General features: G+C 41.5%; 1 protein-coding gene and 1 long non-coding RNA gene across 5 annotated transcripts in view; one reads left to right on the top strand and one right to left on the bottom strand.

Annotated features, from left to right (window-relative positions):
• LOC116475011 (uncharacterized) overlaps window positions 1-9342 on the top strand; it is a 57636-nt gene extending 48294 nt beyond the window's left edge. For all 4 annotated transcript variants that reach the window (XR_004249800.2, XR_004249799.2, XR_009215417.1 and 1 more), the window contains 2 exons: window positions 3311-3436; window positions 8032-9342. This is a non-coding gene — a long non-coding RNA (uncharacterized LOC116475011). The remainder of the gene's footprint in view (window positions 1-3310; window positions 3437-8031) is intronic.
• LOC116475010 (nucleosome-remodeling factor subunit BPTF-like) overlaps window positions 1-17528 on the bottom strand; it is a 35918-nt gene that overhangs the window by 5027 nt on the left and 13363 nt on the right. The window lies entirely within an intron of this gene.

Raw genomic sequence — 17528 nt, 5'->3', positions numbered from 1 at the left:
ACTCAGACTTGACAGTTGATGACCAAGGAAGTAAGACTTTCACTAGAAGGGGTGCCCAGGTTGGAAAGCTGAGAGCAATCAGGGCCACCTCTTACAAGCAAATAAAGGTCTGTAGTAACTTAATTAGAATCTCTCAGTCTCTAAGCCTTCAGGGAGGTGAAGCAGAAGGGCAACTCTGTTCAGGGACTCTTTGCTAAACACCAGGTTTCCTTTGGGCACAGGCTATGACATTTGCGCCACTGTAGAACTGAACAGGGAATACAAGCAATGCCATTCAATAGGATGACCACTTCCAAGGCTCACAGCAAAGCAGCTGATTATTATATAAGAATCATATTTGGCCAATATGTCAGTGCCAGAAATGAGAGCTGGAACTGAATTCTCAATTCGAGAAACATAATCTAATAAATTCTTCAGCAGAGAGTTTATTTATTCAGAGAGAAAACAACGACAACAATAGCATATTTTGTCTGCTTACCTTGTAAGTATAGTTCTGAGTTTTTACACTTGTCATCTCATTTTTTCTTACGATATCTGCCATAAGGTTGATGGGATTACTAACCCCAGTTTGCAGATAAAGATTGCAGCTTAGAGATATTAAATATCATCAAATCTCTCTGGCTATAAGACTAAAACTGCATACAAAAATCTAAGAGACAGAGTTAGGACTCAAATCCATGTGTCCAGGGCTTATAATCACTATTTTGTATGACAGGCATGCAATTAAAGAAGACCTGCCTGAAACATTTTCTGTGTGACCTGAGGCAAGTCCTTTTATATCTATAAACTAGGGACAGTATTTGCTGTCATTTTTTCTACAAATGTCACAAAGAACAAATTTGAGCCTGTCGCTGTGAAAGAATTTAGCAAATGGCAGCATACTAGGGAGTGTTTTAGATATCGATATTTTTATACAATTAACTTTTCAAAATGAGTTTATTTGCTCATTGAAACTGAAGTACTTCAACGACGATTAAGAAAGTTTTACCTAGAACCACAATCAACAGTTTCTGGAATGCATCTGACAAAGCCTTCTGAATAGCAATCTGGGCTATCTTCCTTTTCATAGGAATGACAATGGTCTTAAATCTAACCAAAACAAATGGATTTAACATGCTTATCTGAGTGATAATTGCTACATGTTGGTTAAAAAATAAAAATGCATCCACGAATCTTAGCTCATAATCTTCGTGATGAAAGGCAGACAGCACAAGGGTAGGGTTGAATGTCTCTGTTCTAGGTACATCCTGGCAGGGCCCATTTTTACTGCCTCCATCTAGTTGGGAAGTTCCTGAAGTACTAGAGGGAGACACAAGCCAAGAACCTGGCACATATCTCACATCACCCAGAGATTTCAAATTCATCAGTTAAGGCTACACTCCTACGGACCCCACCCTCCTATGCATCAAGGGCTGGAATCACTCACCGAAAAAAAGTTTTGTTGGCTGGACACAGTGGCCCATGCCTGTAATCCCAGCACTTTAGGAGGCCAAGGCAGGTTGAGGCCAGGAGTTCAAGAACAGCCTAGCCAACGTGGTGAAACCCCATCTCTCTTAAAAATACAAAAATCAGCTGAGTGTGGTGGCACATACCTGTAATCCCAGCTAGCTACCTGGGAGTCTGAGGCACAAGAACAGCTTGAACCAGGAAGCGGAGGTTGCAGTGAGCCGCGATCATTCCACTGCACTCCAGCCTGGGTGACAGAGTGAGACTATTTTCAAAATGAGGCCGGGCACAGTGGCTCACATCTGTAATCCCAGTACTTTGAGAGGCCAAGATGGGCAGATCACTTGAAGTCAGGAGTTTGAGACCAGCCTGAGCAACATGGCGAAACCCTGTCTCTACTAAAAAATTTTTTAAAAATTAAAAATTGGCTGAGTGTGGTGGTGGGCAGGAGGCAGGTGAACTGCTTGAACCTGGGAGGTGGAGGTTGCAGTGAGCCAAGATCACATCAGTGCACTCCAGCCTGGGCGACAGAGCGAGACGGTCTCAAAAAAACAAAAAAGGTTTGGTACAGATGATCTGGCTCCTCCCTGGGCATCATCCATGAAAGCCTACTCCCCTCCATTAGCCTATAGCCCTGCCTCTGACTTCAAACCCTAAGCCTGAGAGCCATGAATACTAGAAAAAAATCTCAACGTCAATATCAATTGAGTACCCTTTCTAGGTATCTATAGTAGACTCTTTTTCCACTGAAGCCCTTCTATGAGTAAAAAAAAGGCTGAATGGGCCGGGTGCAGTTGCTCATGCCTGTAATCCCAGCACTTTTGGATGCCGAGGCAGGTGAATCCCGAGGTCAGGAGTTTGAGACCGGCCTGACCAACACAGTGAAACCCCATCTCTACTAAAACTATAAAGATTAGCCAGGTATGGTGGCCACATGTGGTGGTGCATGCCTGTAGTCCTGGCTACTCAGGAGGCTGAGGTGGGAGGATCCCTTGAGCCCAGCAGTTTGAGGTTACAGTGAGCTATGATCATGCTACTGCACTCTAGCCTGGGCAACAGAGCAAGACCCTGTCTCTAAAAAATAATAATAATACATAGATAAATCTTTAGATAATTTTGTTGGGATAACTGAAGGCTATAAGAGATACATATTTGAAGGACTATTTTAATACAAAGCAAGTTCTTAACCGAAAACTGGAAAAACATTACTTCCTTCTTCCTCCTAAGCTTCTTGGCAGGAAGTACACTGTACAATTTTACATTTAAAGGTTCTGGCCGGGCGGGATGGCTCACACCTGTAATCCCAGCACTTTGGAAGGCCGAGGCAGGCAGATCACGAGGTCAGGAGATCAAGACCATCCTGGCCAACATGGTGAAACCCCGTCTCTACTAAAAATACAAAAATTAGCTGGGCGTGGTGGTGGGCGCCTGTAATCCCAGCTACTCGGGAGGCTGAGGCAGGAGAATGACTTGAACCCGGAAGGGGGAGATTGCAGTGAGCCAAGATCACGCCACTGCACTCCAGCCTGGTGACAGAGCAAGACTGTCTCAAAATAAATTAATAAATCAATTAATTAACTAAATTAATACATCAATTAATTTATTAACTAATCAATAAATCAATTTATTTAATTTATTTATTTATTTAAAGGCTCTGTCAGGTATTGCCTAAGGTAAAAGTCTATATTGTAAGACATATACTGAAGTCCTGCCCAGGACTTCAGTAGCTCAGAGAGGGAAGGGCTTGATATGTGTCTGAAAAGACGAGTTTTAGACAGCAAAAAAAAAGGAGATCCTTCCCATTTCAACTCCTTACCTTCCTCCACCCCCAATGAAAACAGACCTTCCTCCACCTTATCCACAGGCTCCTCCACCAAGCCAAGGCCAGACTCCTGCAATCATAGGATGGCAACACCACTGCTAAAGCACAGAACTTCAGGCTTTGCTTCGGAAGTGGCACCATGGTCTCTTCATTTTCCCTTTCTTCAAGGTCAGTAAACAGAGGCTGTTAGGAGTTTTAGTGTAAGTTCCTTCCAAGGATGTTAATTAGGCTTCAAACTGTTTTGTTCTGAGAAATAAAAACTAAATTCCAGTCATTCAAGCTAACAGTTGAGGTGTTTTTTTGTTGTTGTTTTTGTTTTTTTTGTATTTTTTTTTTAGTACAATCGGAATTTCACCATATTGGCCAGGCTGGTCTCGAACTCCTGACCTTGTGATCCATCCATCTGGACCTCCCAAAGTGCTGGGATTACAGGCGTGAGCCACCACGCCCGGACAGTTGAGGTGTTCTATGGCTTCAAAATCAAGTAAGATTTGCAAATGAATTACTAGATACAACCGTTTTTTTTTTTTTTTTTTTTTTGAGACGGAGTCTCGCTCTGTCGCCCAGGCTGGAGTGCAGTGGCGCAATCTCAGCTCACTGCAAGCTCCGCCTCCCGGGTTCACGCCATTCTCCTGCCTCAGCCTCTCCCAGTAGCTGGGACTACAGGCGCCCGCCACCACGCCCGGCTAATTTTTTGTATTTTTTAGTAGAGACGGGGTTTCACTGTGGTCTCGATCTCCTGACCTCGTGATCCGCCCGCCTCGGCCTCCCAAAGTGCTGGGATTACAAGCGTGAGCCACCGCGCCCGGCCCATTTTTTTATTCTATGCCACACAAACAGTGGAGAAAATTATGGACACCACCATCCAAGTGATTGAGGTTATTAATTTTAGGTAGCAGGCCAATTCAGACACGTCCACTTATCCTCAATGGCAGGAGGCCTCTCACATCCCCTCCCTGTAACCCAGTTCAATACCTCTGTCTAAAGTCTAGAATTTCAATGTTGAGAGGACAGCGTGGTTAGTGAGAGAAAATCTACAAACTTTATCCTGATGATCCTTTCTGACCATCCATTGAAACCAAAGTAGTAATTCACCAGTTCTTGGCATCAGGACCTGTTTCAGGCAAGGGCCTGATGTGGAACTGCCTTATGTCTGGTGCCAAGAGGAACCTAAAGTCACAACAGATAGACCCATAAATATCACAGCCTGCCAGAGATTTTATTTTGGATACACCTGAGATTTATCAATACCAACTGTGCAAAGAAAAGAAATTGTTTCAGTCTTCCCATTCAGTAGCTCCTTCTTAAGAACATGACCTGAAGAATAGATAAGAGGAACCCACCCATCCCCCACCCCAAGTTACTAACCCCCGTTTAAAGAGGAAATACACATACCTCTATACATTTTACAAGCAACTAAAACAACTAGAGGTTCATCTGCATTTATAAGCTTCTTTGAGAATGCAAATATCTACCGAGTGTTAATTCTTGAATATTTTACACATTTCTGTGAATTTCTTATATCACCAGTTCTTTCTTATATGTCTATTTCATTTTGTAAGTGTAGTATATGATTATATTCATGAAACTCAAATGATACAAATAAAGTCAAATTTATTGTATTAGAAATTAACAAGAATTAATAGTAAAGTTAATTCTTTGTTGATTTGTTTATGCACCTTCCTCTGTCACTGGTTTATAAGCTCCATAAGTGCCAGAGGAAAACATATCTTATTCTTTTTTCATTCCCAGAACCAAGCACAGTTCTTGGCATATAATACAGGATAGATGATCTGTTGATTGAGTGAATGAATAAAACGAGCAAGTAAAAAATGAAATTACTTTTTCCCACTGAAGAGAAAGAGAAACGCTTGTCGGGAAGGAGAAATGAAGACTAATTTTTTTTTCTTTTTTTTTGGAGACGGAGTCTCCCTCTGTCGCCCAGGCTGGAGTGCAGTCGCAGGATCTCAGCTCACTGCAAGCTCTGCCTCCCGGGTTCATGCCATTCTCCTGCCTCAGCCTCCTGAGTAGCTGGGACTACAGGTGCCCCCGACCACTGCCGGCTAATTTTTTGTATTTTTAGTAGAGACGGGGTTTCACCGTGTTAGCCAGGATGATCTCCATCTCCTGACATCAGGATCCGCCCACCTCAGCCTCCCAAAGTGCAGGGATTACAGGCGTGAGCCACCACACCCGGCAATGAAGGCTAATTTTTAAATGTTGAGTGCTACCGCGGAGACCAGCCTGTATCATGAGTCACAGTGAAGCCTTTCGGGACATCTAGGAAACTTCAGAAGGACTCTGAGCCCCTGGGTGGTACAGACAGTTGTCGCCTTGGATAACCTTGCCACAGTTCTTGCTGGCAACCATTTCCCTTCATTTCACTGAAACAAAAACAAAAACAAAAAACCCTCACAGGTGCCTTAGGCCTTTCCTTGATTTTAAAACATTATTCTCTTTTCTGTATTTATAAAAAGCAAAAAATACAGGAACTAGGTGTATGTGCTAAAGTAGAAAAGAACACTTAAGGCCAGGAGCAGTGGCTCATGCCTGTAATCCCAGCACTTTGGGAGGCTGAGGTGGGCAGACTGCCTGAGGTTGGGAGTTCGAGACCAGCCTGACCAATATGGTGAAACCCTGTCTCTATTAAAAATACAAAAACTAGCCGGGCGTGGTGGTGGGTACTTGTAATCCCAGCTACTTGGGAGGCTGAGACAGGAGAATCTGGGAGGTGGAGATTGCAGTGAGCGGAGACCGGGCCATTGCACTCCAGCCTGGGGAACAAGAGTGAAACTCCGTCTCAAAAAAACAAAAAAGAAAAAAAAAAGGACCCTTAAACTAGATAACAGTGGGGGTCAAGTAGTAATCCAAGGCTCTGAGTTCAGTAAGTAAATAAATCTAATATGAATGCTCTTTCCTCTCATTCATCTATTAACTTGTAGAACATTTCCTCCATCACTGCATCAGCGATGAGCTTTATGCTGTGAAATTCTCAAAATCTAAAGCTTATGAAGTGGTCTCAAGGTCCAAAGCGCACTAAAAACTCATTACTTACAAAATGATACCAAGTAACTGTTTCATCATGTTTACCGTACCTTTACCATATTTGAGTGGCTATGTGAAATGGTCACAGGTTAGAAACACATCATAGTCCAAAAGTTAAATAATATCTCACAGGTAATCATTTCAGTCACAGGAAGTAGAACCAGGATTGAAGAGGGTGTTGAATAAGCTACAAAAGTGGGTATAGTATACCTGGAGTCATTACTAAGCAGAGTTCTCAGATTTGATCAAGGTTAATTCAATGAGGAATGGAATATAGACAACAGGCAGCAAGATTAGCAGGAAGCAGTCAGATTAAGTAGCCAATCAGGAATTGAAATTGGTCCTTGAAAATGGAAAGGTGATTGAATTAAGGCATACAATGAGATATCATTCTGTGGCTCTGGGAAAGTAAAATTGGTTGTCATGTTAATATGGAATAGGATTTCTACAAGGCCGCTTAAAGAATGTTTCCATCCTCTGAGAACTGAAGGGAGTTCCAAACAGGCAGTTTGTGACTGATGATGAGCATGATGATGATAAAGTCTCCTTTATATAACAGCCGGCAGAAGACTTGGTCACACCCACACATTTTAAATTCACATAAAGGTAAATATATGGTCAGGCGTGGTGGCCCACACCTGTAGTCTCAGCACTTTGGGAGGTGAAGGCGGGTGGATCATTTGAGGTCAGGAGTTCGAGACCAGTCTGGCCAACATGGTGAAACTCCATCTCTACTAAAATACAAAAATTAGCCAGGCATGGTGGTGCATGCCTGTAGTCCCAGCTACTCAGGAGGCTGAGGCAGGAGAATCGCGTGAACCCGGGAGGCGGAGGTTGCAGTGAGCCAAGATCGCACCACTGCCCTCCAGCCTAGGCAACGGAGACTCTGTCTCAAAAACAAGTAAATATAGCTGGGCATGGTGGCTTGTACCTAGCTACTTAAGAGGCTGAGGCAGGAGGATTGCTTGAGGTCAGGATTTAGAGACCAGCCTGGGCAACACAGGGATACTCTGTCTCTAAAAAAATTTAAAAAGTACCACCACCACGCCCAGCTAATTTTTTTTGTATTTTTAGTAGAGACGGGGTCTCACCATGTTAGCCAGGCTGGTCTCAAACTCCTGACCTCAGGTGATCCACCCGCCTCAGCCTCCCAAAGTGCTAGGATTACAGGCATAAGCCACAGTGCCCAGCTGAGAACTTGCATTTCTAACAATTCCCAGATTGTGCTGTTTGGGGAACCATACTTTGAGAAACACCTCCCTATAACCTGATAGGTTATTTCCCCTAAGATCCAGATGAGTAAAAATTAATACACATTAGATGAAATTCCAGAAGTTATCTTCAAATTTTGCTACTCATTGAATGTCATGAAGATATTGGAAAAAAAAGAAAAAAACAAACGACAAAAAACAACCTTGCTACTCAACAAGCGATTTGCTATTATCACGTTTCAGAGAATTTCAGAATCTCAGGCCTAAACCCAGGCCTACTAAATTAGGATCTGCAGTTTCTCACCATCTTCAGGTGATTTCTATGGTCATTAAAGTTTGAAAGGCTGCCTTGAAACAGTCCTTCCTAAAACTGAAGTGGAGGTGCAGCAAAAATCATCTGGAAAATTGTTTAAGGTAATCCCAAATGCAACCCAAATTTACAGAATCCCAGGTGAAGCTCAGTGATCTGTATTTTTATCCTTCTCCCCAAATAATTCTGATGTGCAGGCAAGTTTGAAAACCACTGCTTTAAAGAAAATGGATACTCCCCTTACCAAGCAGAAAGTAGGATTTTGGAAACTCATGCAAGGGAAGCAAAAAGATGCCTCAGGAGGCACGATTACAACAGGATTGATGCAAACGGAAGCTGAAGCTTAACCAAAGATATTAATATATGCCCACAAAAGAAAATGCTAAGGAAGTCAAGTGGTCTGCCTGAATTCTGAAGAAAAATGGAGAACCAAAGGACAAAATTTGTCAACGAATTTCCAGCACAGTCTGGGTTAAGGGAGTGAATTTCTTGACTGAATGACACAGACTCTGTACCACCTGATTGGCTGTTACCTTAATGGAGGAATTACCTATTACAATGTATAGGTACTTTAATTAGAATGACCTGGCAGTTACTGAGGCAAAATTTTCCGCTCCTTTGTATTCTGTAATACAAGAAGGACCTACATGGATGTTCTCTTCTCTGAACTGTCTGGATGAACTGGTCAATGGCACTCATCATACCTTGGTTTTTAAATCTGCATTGTGGTCATAATCTGTTATTTAATTTCTCGTATTTTTAATAAAAACTCCGCCTATATATTTTAAACAGAAATTGCCTTACTTTGCTGAAATTCTGAGAAATCCTAGACAGTCTTTAAGGCCGGGCTCAAATGTCACCTCTTTGCTGTGCCTCCTGGTGCTGTGCTTCTGACACTTTGTACGGTCCTCCATGACAGCATGAGCACAATTATATTACAGGCAATTATTCATGCTCCCCTAGCTCATTTGTTGACTCCTTTAGAGCACAGATCATGTTTTATTTATTGTAGCAACTAAAACAAGTATTTGTTCAACCAATGACACCCATAAACAAAACTACCTGCCGAGGGGAGAGATGCAGGGGTAAAGGTATGCCAAGATTAAATCCCAGAAACCATTGTAGATTTTTCAGAGTTGACTCCTGTTTTCAGACTTCTAGACTTCAAAAAACAACTCTCTATAAAATGTATGTTTCTAGAAGGAAGAAGTGTAACATTGTCCCCTTATTTATTTTTTTTTTTTTTGAGGTGGAGTCTTGCTCTGTCGACCAGGCTGGAGTACAGTGGTGCAATCTTGGCTCACTGCAACCTACACCTCCCAGGTTCAAGCCACTTGCCTGCCTCACTTCAAGCAGCTGGGATTACAGGAGCCCACCACCACACCTGGCTAATTTTTATATTTTTAGTAGAGATGGGGTCTCACCACATTGGCCAGGCTGGTCTCAAATTCCTGACCTCAAGTGATCCACCTGCCTAGGCCTCCCAAAGTGCTGGGATTACAGGCATGAGCCACCATGCCTGGCCTATAAAGTGCTTTCTATTTGGCATTGTGCTAAGCACTTTAAAATGCATTATATCATTTTATCCTCAGATCAGCTCCATAAAATAGCTACCATTATTACCTCTACATGTATATAGATATATGTATCTATATATACGTATATCTACATACATTGAAAGTCTCACCAGTGTTTTAACTTTTGCTTTCAACCACTACACATATTTTAAAGAGCTTAAGAGGAGAAACAACCGTTTGCGCTTTTAAATTTTCCCAGATACCATTTCTGCTGCTCTTTCTTTGTCTCTGAAGTTCTAGTATTATCACTGGTATAATTTTCCTTTGGCCTAAAGACCTTCTTTTACTTTTATTTTAGAGCAGAACTTCTGCCAACACATTCTCTTAGATTTTCTTCATCCGAAATGTCTTTTTTCTTTTTCTTTTTGCCTTAATTGTTGAAGGGTATTTTTGCTGGATATAGAATTCTGGATTGACATTTCTCTCAGTACTTTAACGATGTTCTGTAGTTACTTGAATCACTGAAAGGCTTAAAGTTGGGGACCGGCTCTATCACATACATATTTTATAGAAAGGTTCATTACTTTCATATCTTCACTGTGGACCATAGCCTTTATCATCACAAAATTTTGTTTCATTTATGAGTTTTTAAATTTTGCTTTGAAGCTAAACTTTTATAACTCCTTTCTATTTCCTACAATGTGGAGTTTATGGCGGACAGCACAGGCAGTTGGAAATACATATCTGGAGTTTAGAAGAGAGGATAAGGTAGGAAAATGGATCTAGAAGTCATTGATATTTTGGCCGGGCACGGTGGCTCATGCCTGTAATCTCAGCACTTTGGGAGGCTGAGGCAGGCAGATCACAAGGTCAAGAGACTGAAACCATCCTGGCCAACATGGTGAAACCCCGTCTCTACTAAAAATACAAAAATTAGCTGGGTGTGTTGGCACACACCTGTAGTCCCAGCTACCCGGGAGGCTGAGGCAGGAGAATCACTTGGACTCGGGAGGCAGAGGTTGCAGTGAGCCAAGATCGTGCCACTGCACTCCAGCCTGGTGACAGAGTGAGACTCTGTCTCAAAAAAGTCATTGATATTTTGGTGGTAATTGAGTCAACTGATAATTAGGGGAAAGTTGGGGAAACTAAATGCTGAGGACTATCACATGTAAGAGGGATGTCTGAAGGAGGAATAACTGGTCAAGGAAATCAGGTCATGAGTGGCAATAGTAAATTTAAGAAGGATGTAGTAGCCAAAGGTATCATACATGCACTGTATATATATGTAGATATATATCTTTCAATGTATGTAGATATATGTCTACATACATATACAGTGTATGCATGTAGATATAATATACATTGAAACTACAGATACATATCTATATATCTACATACATTGAAAGTGTATATAGATATATACACACATACACACACACACATATATACAATTATAAGGGAGGGGTCTAGAATAAAGAAATCTGTATGTTTGCAATACTTTTACATTTTATTTAGAGGTAAAATGCTAACTCTAAGTAGGTAGGTTTGGTATATATTTTGTAATTCCTACAGCAAAAACATAGCACAGATATAACCAAAAGCCAATTAATAAAACATAACACTAAAAAATATTCAATTAATCCAAAAGCAGGCAGAAAAAAGAAACAGAAGAAACCCCCCAAAAAAGAGATAATCAGAAAACAATAAAAAGGAAACCTAAATCCAATCATTATCAATCATATTAAATGTAAATGGTCCAAAACACATTAATTAAAAGACACTGTCAGATTACATTTAAAAGAAAAACGAAAAAACAAGAAACCATTTGAAAATATAATGATATGGCCAAGTATCGTGGCTCACACCTATAATCCCAGCATTTTGGGAGGCTGAGGTGGGCAGGTGGCTTGAGCCCAGGAATTCAGGACCAGCCTGGACAACAGGGCGAAACCCCATCTCTATTTTTACAAATTAAAAAATAAATGAATACCATGATATCTAGATTAAAAGCAAAAGGGTACAGAAAGATATGTCATTTTAACACTAGTCAAAAACAGTATTATACTACTAATATAAAACACTAATTTTATATTAATATTAAATAATATTTTTTTCCCCCGAGATAGAGTCTTGCTCTGTTACCCAGGCTAGAGTGCAGTGGCATGATCTCGGCTTACTGCAACCTCTGCCTCCTGGCTTCAAGCAATTCTCTTGCCTCAGCCTCCCAAGTACTTGGGATTACAGGCGCCTGCCACTGTGCCTGGCTAACTTTTGTATTTTTAGTAGAGATGAGGTTTCAGCATCTTAGCCAGGCTGGTCTCGAACTCCCGACCTCAGGTGATTCACCCGCCTCGGCCTTCCAAAGTGCTGGGTTTACAGGCATGAGCCACTGCACTTAGCCTGTTTTTATTTTTTATTTTTCTTTTGAGATGGAGTCTTGCTCTGCTTCTCAGGCTGGGGTGCAGTGGCGTGATCTCAGCTCTCTGCAATATCCAACTCCTGGATTCAAGTGATTCTCTTGCCTCAACCTTCTGAGTAGCTGGGACTACAGACGTGTGCCACCACACTAGGCTATTTTTCTCTTTTTAGGAGAGATGGGGTTTTGCCATGTTGTCCGGTCTGGACTCGAACTCCTGACCTCAGGTGATCCACCCGCCTCGGCCTCCCAAAGTGCTGGGATTACAGGAATCAGCCACCATGCCTGGCCAAATAATGGTTTTTAATATAGTGATTATTACCAGAAATAAAGGTTATTTCAGAATGATAAAGGGGTCAAATAATCAAGAGGACAAAACTGTAAATGTTTCTAATAACAGTGCCTCAAAATACAGGACGCATAAACAGAATTTCAAGCAGAAAGAGAACAAACCCATAACAATCGTTGCAGACTTCAACACTCCTTTCTCAGTAATCACTAGAACAAGCAGACACGTAATCAGCAAGGATAGGGAAGACCTTAACACGATCAACCAACTTGACCTAATTATCATTTATGAAACACTTTACCTAACGGCAGCAGAACGCATCTTTCCTATTACAAACTGAACATTCACCTAAACAAACAATGTTTCAGGCCATATACAAACCTCTACATGTTTTTTTTTAATTCATCATAACGAGTATGTTCCCTAACCGTAATGGAATTAAATTAGAAACCAACAACAAAGATGTCTGGGAAATCCCTAAATGTTTGAAAATTAAACAATACATTTTAAAACAAATCATGGGTCAAAGAGTAAGTCATAATAGAAATTTTACAATATTGTGAACCAAATGAAAATGAAAATAAAACATGTATCACAAATTCTAAGATATGTTTTTAAAAGTGCACAAAGGGGCTGGGCGCAGCGGCTCATGCCTGTAATCCCATCACTTTGGGAGGCCGAGGCAGGTGAATCACGTGAGGTCAGGAGTTCAAGACCAGCCTGGCCAACATGGTGAAACCTCATCTCTACTAAAAATACAAAAATTAGCTGGGCGTTGTGGTGGGCACCTGTAATTCCAGCTACTTGGGAGGCTGAGGCACGAGAATAATTTCAACCCGGGAGGTGGAGGCTGCAGTGAGCCAAGATCGCACCACTGCACTCCAGCCTGGGCAACAGAGCAAGATTTTGTCTTTAAAAACAACAACAACAACAACAACAAAAAACGCATAAAGGAGCACAGTGTAAGTTTAGCCTGGAAACCCAGCACTTTGGGAGGCCAAGGCAGGAGGATTGCTTGAGCCCAAAAATTCAAGACCAGCCTGGGCAATATAGTGAGAACTCATCTCTATTTAAAAAGAAAGAAAGAAAAATCAAAGAAAATGAGGTATATATGCACAAGAGGATATTATTCAGCCATTTAAAAAGTGAAATCCTTCATCTATAAAGCTTGAGGTTTGGAAAATAAAACCTGTTTGCAGCAACATGGATAGAACTGCAGGACATTATGTTAAGTGAAATAGGCCAAGAACAGAAAGACAAATATCACACATTCTCATTCATATATGAGAGATTAAGAAGTTGATTTCGGCCGGGCACGGTGGCTCACGCCTGTAATCCCAGCACGTTGGGAGGCTGAGGCGGGTAGATCACGAGGTCAGGAGATCGAGACCATCCTAGCTAACACAGTGAAACCCCGTCTCTACTAAAAACAATACAAAAAATTAGCTGGGCGTGGTGGTGGGCGCCTGTAGTCCCAGCTGCTCAGGAGGCTGAGGCAGGAGAATGGCGTGAACCCGGGAGGCGGAGGTTGCAGTGAGCCGAGATGGCGCCACTGCAATCCAGCCTGGGCGACAGAGCAAGACTCCGTCTCAAAAAAAAAAAAAAAAAAAAAGTTGATTTCATGGAGATAGGCAGTAGAATGATGGTTACCGGGGGCTGGGAAGCAGGTAGGGATGAAGACAAGTCGATTCATGGGCATAAAAACTCAGTCAGATAGAAGGAATACGTTTTAGTTTCTGTTTGCACAGTAGGGTGACTAGAGTCAACAATAACTTAGTGTATATTTTAAAATAGCCAGAACATTTGTTATCTTCCCAACACAAAAAAAAAAGGATAAACATCTGAGATGATGGATACCCTAATTAACCTGATTTGATCATTACACATTGTATGAATCTATCAAAATATTACATGTACCCTTATAAATATGTACACTCTACCTTAAGGAAACAATGAAAAAAGGTGTGGAACAACAACGACCACAACAAAATCAAAGAGGAAAATCTTTGTGAACTTGGGTTAGTCAGGCCAGGAATCAGCAAACCATGGCCAATCCACTACCTGTTTTTGTAATAATCAAAACAATATAATTGATAATTTGTAAATTATGTGAAATTCAAACTGCAGTGTTCATAAAGTTTTATTGGAACAGCTATTCTCATTCATTTACATATTGTCTATGACTGCTTTCATTGCTACAATGGCAGAGCTGCAACAGGGACAGCAAGGCTGAAATAGTTACTATCTGACCTTTTACAGAAAAAGTCTGGCAAGGTCTGGGTTAGGCAGAGTTGTTAGATGAACACCAAATGTGTAAAAGAAAAAATGTGGTAAATCAGACTTCATCAAAATTTAAAACTTATGCTCTGGGAAAAAGACACTGCTAAGACAATGAAACACAAGGCACAGATGGGGAGAAAATATATGAACATTACACAGCCTAACAAAGCACTTATATCCAAAATATATAAAGAACTCTTACTACCCAATAGTAAGAAATTGGCCAGGCATGGTGGCTCATGCCTGTAATCCCAGCACTTTGGGAGGCCAAGGTAGGCAGATTGCTTGAGCTCAGGAGTTCAAGACCAGCCTCGGCAACATAGCGAAACCCTATCTCTATTAAAAATACAAAAATTAGCCACACATGGTGGCATACATCTGTTGTCCCAACTACTTGGGAGGCTGAGGTGGTGGGAGGATCACCTTGAGCCCGGGGTCGAGGGGAATGACAGGCTGCAGTGAGCCAAGATCAGGCCACTGCACTCCAGCGTGGGTGAAAGAGCGAGACTCTGTCTAAAAAAATAAAAGACGCCTGGCGTGGTGGCTCACGCCTGTAATCCCAGCACTGTGGGAGGCCGAGGCGGGTGGATCACGAGGTCAGGAGATCGAGACCAACCTGGCTAACACGGTGAAACCCCGTCTCTACTAAAAATACAAAAAATTAGCCGGGCGTGGTGGCGGGCGCCTATAGTCCCAGCTACTTGGGAGGCTGAGGCAGGAGAGCGGTGTGAACCCGGGAGGGGGAGCTTGCAGTGAGCCAAGATCGCGCCACTGCACTCCAGCCTGGGCAACACAGCAAGACTCCATCTCAAATAAATAAATAAATAAATGAAAAGAAGAATAACAATAAAGAAAGCAACCCAATTAAACATCTTAAATAAAGATTTTGGTATCTTGGCCAGGCATGGTGGCTAATGCCTGTAATCTCAGCACTTTGGGAGGCCGAGGCAGGCAGATCGCTTGAGCTCAGGATTCAAAATCAGTCTGGGCAACATATCAAAACCCCATCTCTATTTAAAAAAAAAAAAAAAAAAAAAAAACTAGCCAGGTGTGGTGGTGCGCACTTGCAATCCCAGCTACTTGGGAGGCCGAGAGGTGGGAGGATGGCTTGAACCCAGAAGGTGGAGGCTGCAGTCAGTGGTGACTGTGCCACTGCTCTCCAGCCTGGGCAACAGAGCAAGACTATCTCGAAAAAAAAAAAAAAAAAAAAGATTTTAGTATTTTTCCATAAGCAATGATATACAGATGGCAAATAAAAAGATGCACATAAAAAGAGGCTCAGAACCATTAGTCATTAGGGACAAGCAAATTAAAACCAGAAGGAGCTACCACCATATACTTATTAAGGTGGCAAAAAACAAACAAACAAAAAAAAACTTGAGGCCAGGTGCGGTGGCTCACGCCTGTAATCCCAGCACTTTGGGAGGCCGAGGCGGGAGGATCACGAGGTCAGGAGATCGAGACCATCATCGCTAACAAGGTGAAACCCCGTCTCTACTAAAAATACAAAAAAATTAGCCGGGTGTGGTGGCGGGTGCCTGTAGTCCCAGCTACACGGGAGGCTGAGGCAGGAGAATGGCGTGAACCCAGGAGGCAGAGCTTGCAGTGAGCCGAGATGGCGCCACTGCACTCCAGCCTGGGCGACAGAGCCAGACTCCATCTCAAAAAAAAAAAAAAAAAACCAACAAACAAAAAAAAACCTGACAATATGAAGTGCTAGGGAGGATACAGGGCAACCAGAACTCTTCATACATTTATAGGTAAGAATGCAAAATGGTACAGCTACTTTGGAAAACAGTTTTGGCAGTTTCTTATAAACATACAACCCAGAAATCATACTCCTAAGTATTTACTCAAGAGAAACAAGTATTGTGTTCATACAAAAAACATTATGGAAATGTTTAGGGCAGCTTTATTCATAGCTGCCAAAAACTAGAAATAACTGAAATATTCAACTATTGAACAGATAAATGCACTGTGACACACTCATATAAGGGACTGCTACTCAGCAATAAAGAAACTACTGATACAACAACATAGATGAATCTCAAATACATTATGCATTGTACATGTATAAACTAAAAAATTAAAATACCTTTTTAAAAGTCAAACAGGCCAGGCGCGATGGCTCACACCTGTAATCCCAGCACTTTGGGAGGCCGAGGCTGGCGGATTACCTGAGGTCAGGAGTTCAAGACCAGCCTGGCCAACATGCTGAAACCCTGTCTCTACTAAAAATACCAAAAATTAGCCAGGCGTAGTGGCGGGCGCCTGTAATCCCAGCCACTCAGGAGGCTGAGACAGGAGAATCGCTTGAACCCGGGAAGCGGAGGGTGTGGTGAGCTGAGATCGCGCCATTGCACTCCACCCTGGGTAACAAGAGCGAAACTCTGTCTCAAAACTAAATAAATAAAGTCAAACAGTACATGAAAAAATAATATGATCAAGAGAGGTTCACTGCAAGAATGTAAGGGTGAATCAATATAAGATCTACTAATTCTATGAATATACACTACTGTAATTAATATGTAGCATGCAGGAGGAAAACTATATGATCATCTTAAAAGATGCTAAGATGTCATTTGACAAAATATAATAGCCATATCTGATTAAAAATAAAAACTTACACAGAAAAAAAATTGAAATAGGTGAATACACTCAACACATTAAAGGTCTCAAACCAACAGTTAACCATTAAATATCTGCATCAGTTCCATTAAATTGGGATAGCATACTAAGATGCCTATCATTATAACTAACATTTGACATTGTTTTGGAGGAGGTGGTAGGGAATGCAATTTTTTTTCTTTTTTCTTTATTACCCAGGTTCCCATCAATGGTAAAGGCAATGTAATTTGAAGAGAAAAAGGAGATATAAATATAAGAAAATCAGATGTATACATGATTCATGTTTACAGATGACACAACTTTATTCCCAGAATAAAGTTATTCCAATCAAAGCAAAAGCTACAAGAAACAATTAGAAAAAAGAATAGGTGGCTGAATTTTAATTAATGAGTTTTCAACTAGAAGCCCCCTAGGAGAGCAGGTATTTTTATAGACAAAGATTAAATAAGATATCATGGCATAAGTGAAAATATTTAGCAAATAAATTATACTTCATCCAATTTTGTAAAAAGTATGTACATACACGTGCCGGGTGCAGTGGCTCACGCCTATAATCCCAACACT

Source organism: Hylobates moloch, unplaced genomic scaffold (genome assembly GCF_009828535.3).
Source record: "Hylobates moloch isolate HMO894 unplaced genomic scaffold, HMol_V3 SCAFFOLD_10, whole genome shotgun sequence".
Lineage (NCBI taxonomy): Eukaryota > Metazoa > Chordata > Mammalia > Primates > Hylobatidae > Hylobates > Hylobates moloch.
Note: the sequence above shows the minus strand (reverse complement) of the source record. Positions and strands in the feature narration are given on the sequence as shown.